General features: G+C 39.1%; 1 pseudogene; it reads left to right on the top strand.

Moving 5' to 3' along the window:
- Nucleotides 1-3,832: 3,832 nt before the first annotated feature.
- On the top strand, nt 3,833-4,535 carry LOC114686881 (annotated as a pseudogene).
- The last annotated feature ends 6,507 nt before the right edge of the window (nt 4,536-11,042 follow it).

Raw genomic sequence — 11,042 nt, 5'->3', positions numbered from 1 at the left:
AGATGAAGTCCAACATTAGCAGCTGTACTCAAAACACTATTGCCTATACCCCAAAAGTGAGCAAGCTTAAAAATTCTCTTTATTTGATGTGATTGGTAGGATATTTAGATGTGATAAATAGAAAAACAGAGACAAACAATTATTCAAAGTAACCAAAAGGCAGAGTCAGAATATCAAAATTAAAAATCAGAAACAAAAATTGGGACATAACAACAGACACTGAGGATATCCAGACAATATTTAGATCATATTTAAAAAACCTATACTCCACAATTTTGGAATCTAAAAAATGAACAATTTTCTTGATAGGTATCACATACCAACATTAAATCAAGACCAGATAAACAATTTAAATAGACCAATATCCTTTAAGGAAATAGAAGCAATACTTAAAAGTCCCACAACCAAAAAAGTCAAGAGCCAGATGGTTTCAGTGCAGAATTCTACCAAAATTTCAAAGAAGATCTAATGCCAATACACTTCAAAGTTTTCCACATAATAGAAACAAAAGGAACATTGCCAAATTCTTTCTATGAGGCTTTAGTCACCCTGGTACCCAAATCACACAAGGATGCAACAAAGAGAATTACAGACGAATCTTCCTCATAAACATTGATGCAAAAATACTCATTAAAATACTGGCAAACCAAATTCAAGAACACATGAACAAATTCATCCACCATGATCAAGGAGGCTTCATCCCTGAGATGCAGTGATGGTTCTATATGCCAAAATCTGTCAGTGTAATCTACCATAGAAACAGACTGAAAGAAAAAAAAAAACAGGATGATCTCAGATGCTGAAAAAGCCATTTAGACATGTAAATATAGCTTAGTCATGAACCCACTACACCCAAGCCTGTACCAGATAACCAGAAACCACCCATGTTACTCACATAAGATAACCAGACACAGTCCTAGAAGCCCATGATGTCTACTGGACAGTATATAAGCTAAGACCAAGAACAATGTTCTGCTCTGCACATGTAGAAAGACATCATCTTGATCAGCAACTGTGTCTAGAACAACTCCCCCAGGATCCTGACCCTTGATTAGAGATTTCTGTTAGTTACTAGACTTGAACTTCAGCTAACATACATTTCACAAGTGAACAGACTTAGGACAATAGTTGGGAATTTAGAGTGTGAACCTTCTGTGATGGCCATTAGCATAATAAAATATAACTTTTGCTGTATTCACTATGCTACTACATCTACCTTCTTGCTCACAAAGTTAGGATCACTTTCCTATGATTGATGATTAGGTGTAAATCTGCATCGGAATGAAGAAAGGAAAGCTTCTCCAAACCAAATGCAAGATAAGAGATTTTTTTCAGAAAACAATGTATAATTTGTATTATACACAGAAAACAACTTGTTTTGCTCTAGTTGCTTTATAAGTCATATGAAAATTTGAAAACAAACTTATCTAAATTTGTATGTGTATGTTTATATGTTTGAAAGAATGTCTTCCATATGTGTAGAGGAGACACACCAGAAAAGAGGCTATTAGATCCACTGATGCTAAAGTAGCAAGTAGTTATGAGCCTCCTGATTTGGGTGCTGGGATCAGAACTGAATTCAGGTCATCTCCGAGAAGAACATGTGTTGAGCCACCTGCCAAGCCCCATATTTTTATCTAATAATCTAAAAATCTTTCAAAGATTAACAACAAAATCTAAATAAATAAAGTGTACAAATAATCCTTAAGTACATGATGCATCAATATTAAGATGTTTTATGAACAATTTGAATCACAAATTGAATACAATCCAAAGGCAATGTCCAACAATTTACAACAGAAAAACTGATTACAAGGCTATATGCAAAATGGAAACACTCAGAATGCTCAATGTGATTATGAAAACACAGTATAAACATTGACACAATGTGACTTCTATATTTACCACAAAAGATACAACAATGAAGATTGTGTGCAATATTTGTGGAAGAATATAAAGGAAGGAGAGAAAAAGCCAAAAACAAAAGCAGGAAAATATGACTAAATTTGAATCAAAACAACAAAAGGAAATCAGCCCAGAAAAAATGTGACCTTGACCAATGTTACCCTTTGTTCTATGTGTATAAAAATGAAATAAACACAGATTTCCCAACTCCCTCAATATTAACTCAAAGTGATCTTTAAACTGTTAACTTTTTGACCTTCTAACAACTGGCATGTCTTCTAGAGAGGGACCATGCCCTTCAGCCCTCCCTGCCAATGGATGTGACCTCGTCCAGAGCCTACTATGGCTCTAGAGCCCCTCATGACCCCTTGTTGTTTCAGACAAACCTAGCCCCAATAATGTCCAACCACAAAACAATGTTGGAAGTAATTTGATGTCTGCTTTCTCCCACATAGGTTATGTCACAAACCATGGCATCTACCCTTTTTACCTGCCCAAAGTGGTGCAAACCTGAGATACCTCTACAATTCAGAAACTCCTTTTCTGCCCCAGAAGTGAACTTCACTGAATCAGAACATGGTGGCTGACAGGAGCAGAAAGTTGAAAACACTCTAATTATGTAGTGCTGAAGAATGATGCCCATCAGCTCTTTTCTACTAGTTTCTAAATTATCTGTACATTTGTTAGACATACATGAAGGTGGGGTGTAACATTCAGAACATCCAGTTTTCTAACACGTCTTCTGACTACATATAAAAATCAATGCCTGTGTGTGCACACTGGACAGTGATATTACAAGTCTCCCATGTGGGGTGGCAGAGCCTATTCCTTGCCGGTGAATCCACACTCAACAAAGTACAGAGGCTAAAGGCCACTGCCCAGGTCACCACAGGGATAGCAGAAACTCAATCTGGCTCGTGGTACATTCCAATCCAAGAAGGTCAGACTCTAATAGCTCAGCCAACTTGCTCTTCCTCATCTGTGACAGTGGCCCCCAAGCTCACTATAGTATAGATTGTGGTCTTCCTTACAGTTCCCTACAGCAAAACAAGAAGAGAATCCTGGGAAGTACTTGTTGTTTTTTAAATATCTTTTAAAGTAGTTTAATAAACTCCCCAAAATAGTATCAGGTGCATTGAAATATTTACATTTAGTCAATTTTCAAATCTCCCATTCAAATAAAAAGAACAAAAATAAGATTTCTGCTATCAAGTCAGCAGTTCTTTCCTGAAATGGGCTGGTAAAAGAAGGTATTTTACACAAGAGGAAGGAATTTGTCTAAGAGGTATTCATATTTGGCTAAGAAAAATAGGTCCCCTTTAGAGTGTTAGAGATGAGAGAATATGAAATGACACTTTCTACATTTTTAGACCTGTCTAAGGTTCTGGAAGAGGGAAGCTTTGTTTCCCACTCTGAACAGGCCATCAAAGGTACAACGGAGGACAGTTAATTTTTCACTTCCTGCTTGGAAGTTTAGGCCGGAACTTGCTCGTATTTCTGACTGGAAACATGACTGCACAACACACATTCCACTGACCCCTGACTAACACTTCTGACTCTATGCTCTTGGGATTTTGGCATTTGTTCCTTCCGTTTCCAAAGTGTGCTCCATGGGGAGGGGCCTGTTGGGGTCAGGCATATGATTTTAGGGTATTCAACACTAACTAACAAACAATTCTAAACTTTTCCTAGCTCACACAGCAGAGGGTGTAACAAACAAAATGCTAGAATTTGTCTCAAGTGTCTCAAACAATGAAGAAGAGCTCACAAAGCTCGGTCACTGCAATCTAAGAACTGAGCAGAAGCAAAGCCTTGTGCAGGAGTGACTCAGACTCTCAGACTTCAAGTCAGTTTCTCAGTAACAGGGGACCTTTAACCCTTTGATTTTACTCAATGAAGATTCTGATCTAGCCCCAAAGTAAATCAGAAACAGTCAGAAAACAAAAGTCAGCCAAACAAACCTCAAGTACACCATCAAGTGTGTAGCTCTTGCGATATATTACACATCAAAAACAGGGACCCAGATGGAAGGATGCTCTTAGATATTTTTGATGAAAACCTCCACCCTCTTTCGAAATCCGAAGTGCCACCAGATTATGACAAACACAACCCAGAGCAGAAGCAGATCTACCAGTTCATTTGGACACTGTTCAGTGCTACTCAGCTGACAGCTGAATGTGCCATTGTCACCCTGGTATACTCTTGACGTATGCAGAGATTGACATCTGTCCAGCCAACTGGAAGTACATTGTTCTCGGGGCAATCCTGCTGGCCCCTAAGGTGTGAGATGACCAGGCTGTGTGGAATGTAAATTACTGCCAGATCCTAAAAGACATCACAGTGGAGGACATGAATGAGCTGGAGTGACGGTTCCTAGAATTGCTACAGTTCAACATCAATGTTCCTTCCAGTGTGTATGCCAAGAATTATTTTGATCTTCGTTCTCTGGCAGAAGCAAACAACCTGAGCTTCCCCCTGGAGCCCTAAGCAGGGAGCGTGCCCACAAGCTTGAGGCCTTCTCTCGTCTCTATGAGGACAAGTACAATGACCTTAGAAAACCCACAAGGAAGTGTTCGGCAAGTGCTGACAACCTGATTCTGCCTTGGTGGTTCCCAGCCATCATCTCCTAACTTGAAAGTACATGTAAGCTACCTCCCACTGGTACCTGATTTCTAATCCTTCCCAGAGTCCCTCATAAGCTAGGCCCTCCAAGCTGGGCTTCAGGACATTGGCAGTTACCCTATTGGGTGAGTAGAGATCAAATAACTCAGACAACCCAAACCATTCCAGGTCTTCCCTTCTACACTAAGGTGAGACATGGCCCTCGTCTGGGAAATCTGTACTCTAGTAAAATCTTCCACCCTCCCTGAGCACTTCCTGTTCCTCTTGTAAGGCACAGGATTCTATATGTGCACATTCCATTATACATTCAATGTCCAGTGCAACCAACCCTTTGCTTCATAGCTGAGAGTCCTGCAGCCAAACACAGAACACATTCAAACAGTATGTGTTGTTAAACAAAAGAGGCCATGGGTTAGAGCACAATGAAAAATCTATGGGAGGGTTTGGTGGCAGAGAAGCAATAGTTAACATGATATAATTTTTTTCTTTTACAATTTAATTTTACATATCAGCCATGGATTTTAATTCCAAAAAAGTATATTAAACAATTTAAAAAGGCTTTATGGCCATGTGCTCTAGAGACAGGGGATTTGTATTAGAGCACACAAAGATTACTTATGCTATTTCTCTCAGGGTATACATCCTTTTTTTAAATTTTATACTTAATTTTATTTTATAAATCAGCCATGGATTCCCCTGTCATCCCTCCTCCCACGCCACTCCCCCCTCCCCCCCAATCCTATCCCCATTCCCATCTCCTCAAGGGCAAGGACTCAGCTCAGCCTGGTAGATTCAGTTGAGGCAGGTCCAGTCCCCTCCTCCAGGCTGAGCAAAGTGTCCCAGCATAGGCCCCAGGCTCCAAAAACCCAGCTCATGCACTAAGGACAGGTCCTGGTCCCACTGCCTGGTGGCCTTCCAAACAGTTCAAGCTAATCACCTCTCTCACTTGTCCAGAGGGCCTTATCCAGTTCGATGGGGGGCTCCTCAGCTATTGGTTCACTAGTTTGGCCATTTGTTCCTGTGCTTTTTCCAATCAGGGTTTCAACATCTCTTGTTCATACAATCCTTCCTTTCTCTCGCTGATTGGACTCCCAGAGCTCCACCTGGGGCCTGGCCATGGATCTCTACATCCTCTTCCATCAGTCATTGGATGAGAGTTCTATCATGATGGTTAGCGTGTTTGGCCAACCAATCACCAGAGTAGGTCATTTTGGGCTGTCTTGCTGTTGTGGAGTTATCTTTGTGGGTTTCTGTGGACCTCTCCAACACTTTGCTTCTTCCTATTCTCATGTGGTCATCATTTATCATGGTCTCTCTTTCCTTGTTCTCCCACTCTGTTCTTGATCCAGCTGGGATCTCCCACTCCCCTAAGCTCTCTTTCCCCCAGCCCTTGCCCATCATTATCTCCCTTCACATCCAGTTTGCTCATGTAGATCTCATCCATTTCTCTGTCATTGGGCAATCCCTGTGTCTTTTTTAGGGTCTTCTTTACTAGGTAGCCTTCCTGGAGCTGTGAGTAGCAGTCTAGTCATCCTTTGTTTTACATCTAGTGTCCAGCTATGAGTGAGTACAAACCATGTTTGTCTTTCTGAGTCTGGGTTACCTCACTCAGGATGATTTTTTTCTAGATTCATCCATTTGCCTGCAAAACCCATAATGTTGTTGTTTTTCTCTGCTGAGTAGTACTCCATTATGTAAATATACCACAATTTATTTATCCATTCTTCAGTTGAAGGGCACCTAGGTTGTTTCTAGGTTCTGGCTATTATAAACAATTCTGATATGAACATAGCTGAGCATGTGCCTTTGTGGTATGATTGAGCATTCCTTTGTATATGCCCAAGAGTGTTATAGCTGGGTCTTAGGGGAGATTGACTCTCAATTTTCTAAGAAAGTGCCATATTGATTTACAAAGTAGCTGTACAAGCTTGAATTCCCACCAGCAGTGGAGGAGAGTTCCCCTTGCTGCACATCCTCTCCAGCATAAACCGTCTTCAGTGTTTTAGATCTTGGCCATTCTGACAGGGGTAAGGTGCTATCTCAGAGTCAATTTGATTTGCATTTCCCTGATGATTAGGGATGTTGAGCAATTCCTTAAATGTCTTTCAGCCATTTGAGCTTCCTCTGTGGAGAATTCTGTTTAGCTCTATAGTCCATTTCTTAATTGGACTGTTGGGCATTTTGATGTCTAATTTCTTGAGTTCTTTATATATTCTGGATATCAACCCTCTGTCAGATGTGGGGTTGGTGAAGATCTTTTCCCATTCTGTAGGCTATCATTTGGTCTTATTGACTGTGTCCTTTGCCCTACAAAAGCTTCTCAGTTTCAGGAGGTCCCATTTATTAATTGTCACTCTCAGTGTCTGTGTTACTGGTGTTATATTTAGGAAGTGATCTCCAGTGCCAATGCGTTCAAGACTACTTCTACTTTCTCTTCTATCAGGTTCAGTGTAACTGGATTTATGTTGAGGACTTTGATCCATTTGGACTTAAGTTTTGTTCATGGTGACAGATATTGATCTATTTGTAGCTTTCTACATGTTGACATCGAGGTATGCCAGTACCATTTGTTGGAGATGCTTTCTTTTTTCCATTGCACAGTTTTGGCTTCTCTGTCAAAAATTTTATGTTCATAGGTGTGTGGGTTAATGTCAGGGTCTTCAGTTCAACTCCATTGGTCCACATGTTGGTTTTTATGCTAGTACCAAGCTATTTTTATTACTGTAGCTCTATAGTAGAGTTTGAAGTCAAGGATCGTATGCCTCCAGGAGTTGTTTTGTTGTACAGGAATCTTTTGGCTATCCTGGGTTTTTTGTTTTTCCATATGAAGTTGAGTATTGTTCTTTTCAGGTTTGTGAAGAATTGTGTTGGCATTTTGATGTGGATTGCATTGAATCTGTAGATTGCTTTTGGTAAGATTGCCATTTATTACTATGTTAATCCTGCCTATCCATGAGCATAGGAGAGCTTTCTACTTTCTGACATCTTCTTCAATTTCTTTTTTCAGGAACTTAAAGTTCTTGTCATACATGTCCTTCACTTGATTAGTTCGAGTTACCCAAAGGTATTTTAAATCATTTTTGGCTATTGTAAAGGGTGATGTATCTTTGAGTTCCTTCTCAACCTGTTTGTCAATTGTATATATGAGGGTTACTGATTTTTTTTTAGTTGATCTTATATTCTGCTATGTTGCTGAAGGTGTTTATAAGCTGTATGAGTTCCTTGGTTGAAAATTTGGGGTCACTCATGTATACTATCATGTCATCTGCACATAGCAAAAGCTTGACTTCTTTTCCAATTTATATCCCCTTAATCTCCTTATGTTGTCTTATTGCTCTGGCTAGAACTTCTGGATGAATATGGGGTGAATGCACAGCCTTGCCTTGTTCCTGATTTTAGTGGAATCACTTTGAGTTTCTTTCCATTAACTTTGATGTTGACTGTTGACTTGCTGTAAATTGCCTTTATTATGTTTAGGTATAATCCCTATATTCCTGATCCATCCAAGACATTTATCATGATGGGGTGTTGGATTTTGTCAAATGACTTTTCAGCATCTAGTGAGATGATTGCGTGTTTTTTCTTTCAGTTTGTTTATGTGGTGTAATACATTGACAGACTTTCATATGTTGAACCACCCTTGTATCCCTGGGATGAAGCCTACTTGATCATGGTAGATACTTGTTTTGATTTTTTTTCTTGGAGTCTGTTTGCCAGTACTTTATAGATTTTTTTTGCATTAATGTTAATGCAGGTGATTAGTCTGTAGTTCCCTTTCTTTGTTGCATCTTTGTTTGTCTTGAGAATCAGGGTAATTGTAGCCTCATAAAAGGAGTTTGATAATGTTCCTTCTGTTTCTCTTGTGGGGAACAATTTAAAGAATATTGGTATTAAATCTTCTGTGAAGATCTGGTAGAATTCTGTAATGAAACCATCTGATCCTGGGCATTTTTTGTTGGGAGACTTTTAATGACTGATTCTATTTCCTTAGGGGTTATTGGACTATTGCAATCTTTTAACTGGTCTTGATTTAACTTAGGTATATGGTACCTATCCAGAAAATTATCCATTTCTTTTAAATTTTCCAGTTTTGTGGAGTAGGGTTTTTTGAAGTATGACCTGATTGTTTTCTAGATTTCTTCAGTGTTAGTTGATATGTCTCCATTTTCAATTTTGATTTTGGTAATTTGGATGCTCTCTCTCTCTGCCTTTTGTTTAGATTGATAAGGGCTTGTCTAACTTGTTTATTTTCTCAAAGAACCAACTCTTTGTTTCATTAATTCTTTGTATTGTTCTCTTTGTTTCTATTTTATTTATTTCAGCTTTCAATTTGATTATTTCCTGGTGTCTATTCTTCCTGGGAGACTTTGCTTCTTCTTGTTCTAGAGCTTTCAGGTGTGCTGTTAAGTCACTAGTGTGAGTTTTCTCCAGCTTCTTTATGTGGGCATTTAGTGATATGAATTTTCTTCTTAGCAGTGGTTTTATAGTGTCCCATAAGTTTAGGTATGTGGTATATTCATTATCACTGATCTCTAGGAAGTCATTCATTTCTTTCTTTATTTCTTCCTTAACCCATTGGTGATTCAGTTGAGCATTATTTAGTTTCCATGAGATTTTAGGCTTTCTGTAGTTTTTGTTCTTCTTGAAATTTAACTTTAAACCATGGTGGTCTGATAGAAGAGGAAGTCATTCCAATTGTTTTGTATCTGTTGAGATTTGCTTTGTGGCCAACTATGTGGGGTCAATTTTAGAGAAGGTTCCGTGGGGTGCTGAGAAGATGGTATATTCTTTTTTGTTAGGATGGAATGTTCTTTAGATATTGATTAAATCCATTTGAGTCATAACTTCAGTTAAGTCGTTTATTTCTCTATTAAGTTTCGATTTGGCAGACCTGTCCAGTGGTGAAAGTGGGGTGTTGAGATCTCCCACTATTAATGTGTGGGATTTTATATGTGATTTAAGCTTTAGTAATGTTTCTCTTACATATGTAGGTGCCCTTGTGTTTGGGGCATAAATGTTTAGAATTGAAACTTCATCTTGGTGGATCTTTCCTTAGATGAGTATGTAAGGCCCTTCTTGATCTCTTTTGATTGATTTTAAATCGAAGTCTATTTTGCTGGATATTAGGATGGCTACACCTGCTAGCTTCTTAAGACCATTTTATTAGAAAGTCTTTTCCCAACCTTTTATTCTTAGGTAGTGTCTATCTTTGAATTTGAGGTGTGTTTCTTATATGCAATAGAAAGATGGGTCCTGCTTTCATATCCATTCTGTTAGCCTGTGTCTTTTTATAGGTGAATTAAGTCCACTGATATTAAGGAATATTAATGACAAGTGATTGTTCATTCCTGATAATTTTTGGTGGTAGTGTGTTGCTGTGGGACGGTCTATATGTCAAATTGCTCTGATTGGTCAATAAATAAAACACTGGTTGGCCAGTGGCCAGGCAGGAAGTAGGTGGGACAAGGACAGAGGAGAATTCTGGGAAGCAGAAGGCTGAGGCAGAGAGACACTGCAGCCGCCGCCATGACCAGCAGCATGTGAAGACGCCAGCAAGCCACCAGCCACGTGGCAAGGTATAGACTTATGGAAATGGATTAATTTAAGCTATAAGAACAGTTAGCAAGAAGCCTGCCACGACCATACAGTTTGTAAGCAATATAAGTCTCTGTGTTTACTTGGTTGGGTCTGAGTGGCTGTGGGACTGGCGGGTGACAAAGATTTGTCCTGACTGTGGGCAAGGCAGGGAAACTCTAGCTACAGTGTGTGGGTACTTCTCTTCATCAGGTTCACTGCTGTGGTGTTATCTATTGCCTGTGTTTTCATGGGTATATCTGACTTCCTTAGGTTGGAATTTTTCTTCTAGTGATTTCTGTAGGGCTGGATTTGTGGATAAGTTTTGTTTAAATCTGGTTTTGTCTTGGAATGTCTTGCTCACTCTGTCTATGATGATTGAAAGTGTTGCTGGGTATATTAGTCTAGGCTGGCATCCATGGTTCTGTTAGCATCTGCATTACATCTGTCCAGGTCCTTCAAAGTCTCCATTGAGAAATTGGGTGTTATTCTGATGGGTTTGCCTTTATAAGTCACTTGGCCTTTTTCCTTTGCTGCTCCTAATATTCTTCCTCTATTCTGCACATTTAGTTGTTTAATTATTATGTGCCAAAGGGACTTTTTTGGGGGTCTAGTCTGTTTGGTGTTCTATAGGCTTCTTGTATCTTCATAGGCATTTCCTACTTTAAGTTGGTAAAGTTTTCTTCTATGATCTTGTTGAATATATTTTCTGTGCCTTTGAGCTGGTATTCTTCTCCTTCCTCTTTCCCTATTATTCTTAGGTTTGGTCTTTTCCTCGTTTCCCAGATTTCTTGGATATTTTGTGTTATGATTTATTGGCATTGGTATTTTCTTTGACTGGCAAATCTATTTCCTCTATTGTATCCTCTACACCAGAGATCTTCTCTTCCATTTCTTGTATTATGTTGGTTATACTTGCATCTGTGTTTCTTGTTCATTTA

Source organism: Peromyscus leucopus, unplaced genomic scaffold (assembly GCF_004664715.2).
Source record: "Peromyscus leucopus breed LL Stock unplaced genomic scaffold, UCI_PerLeu_2.1 scaffold_1191, whole genome shotgun sequence".
Taxonomy (NCBI): domain Eukaryota; kingdom Metazoa; phylum Chordata; class Mammalia; order Rodentia; family Cricetidae; genus Peromyscus; species Peromyscus leucopus.
This window is presented reverse-complemented; position numbering and strand designations above follow the sequence as displayed.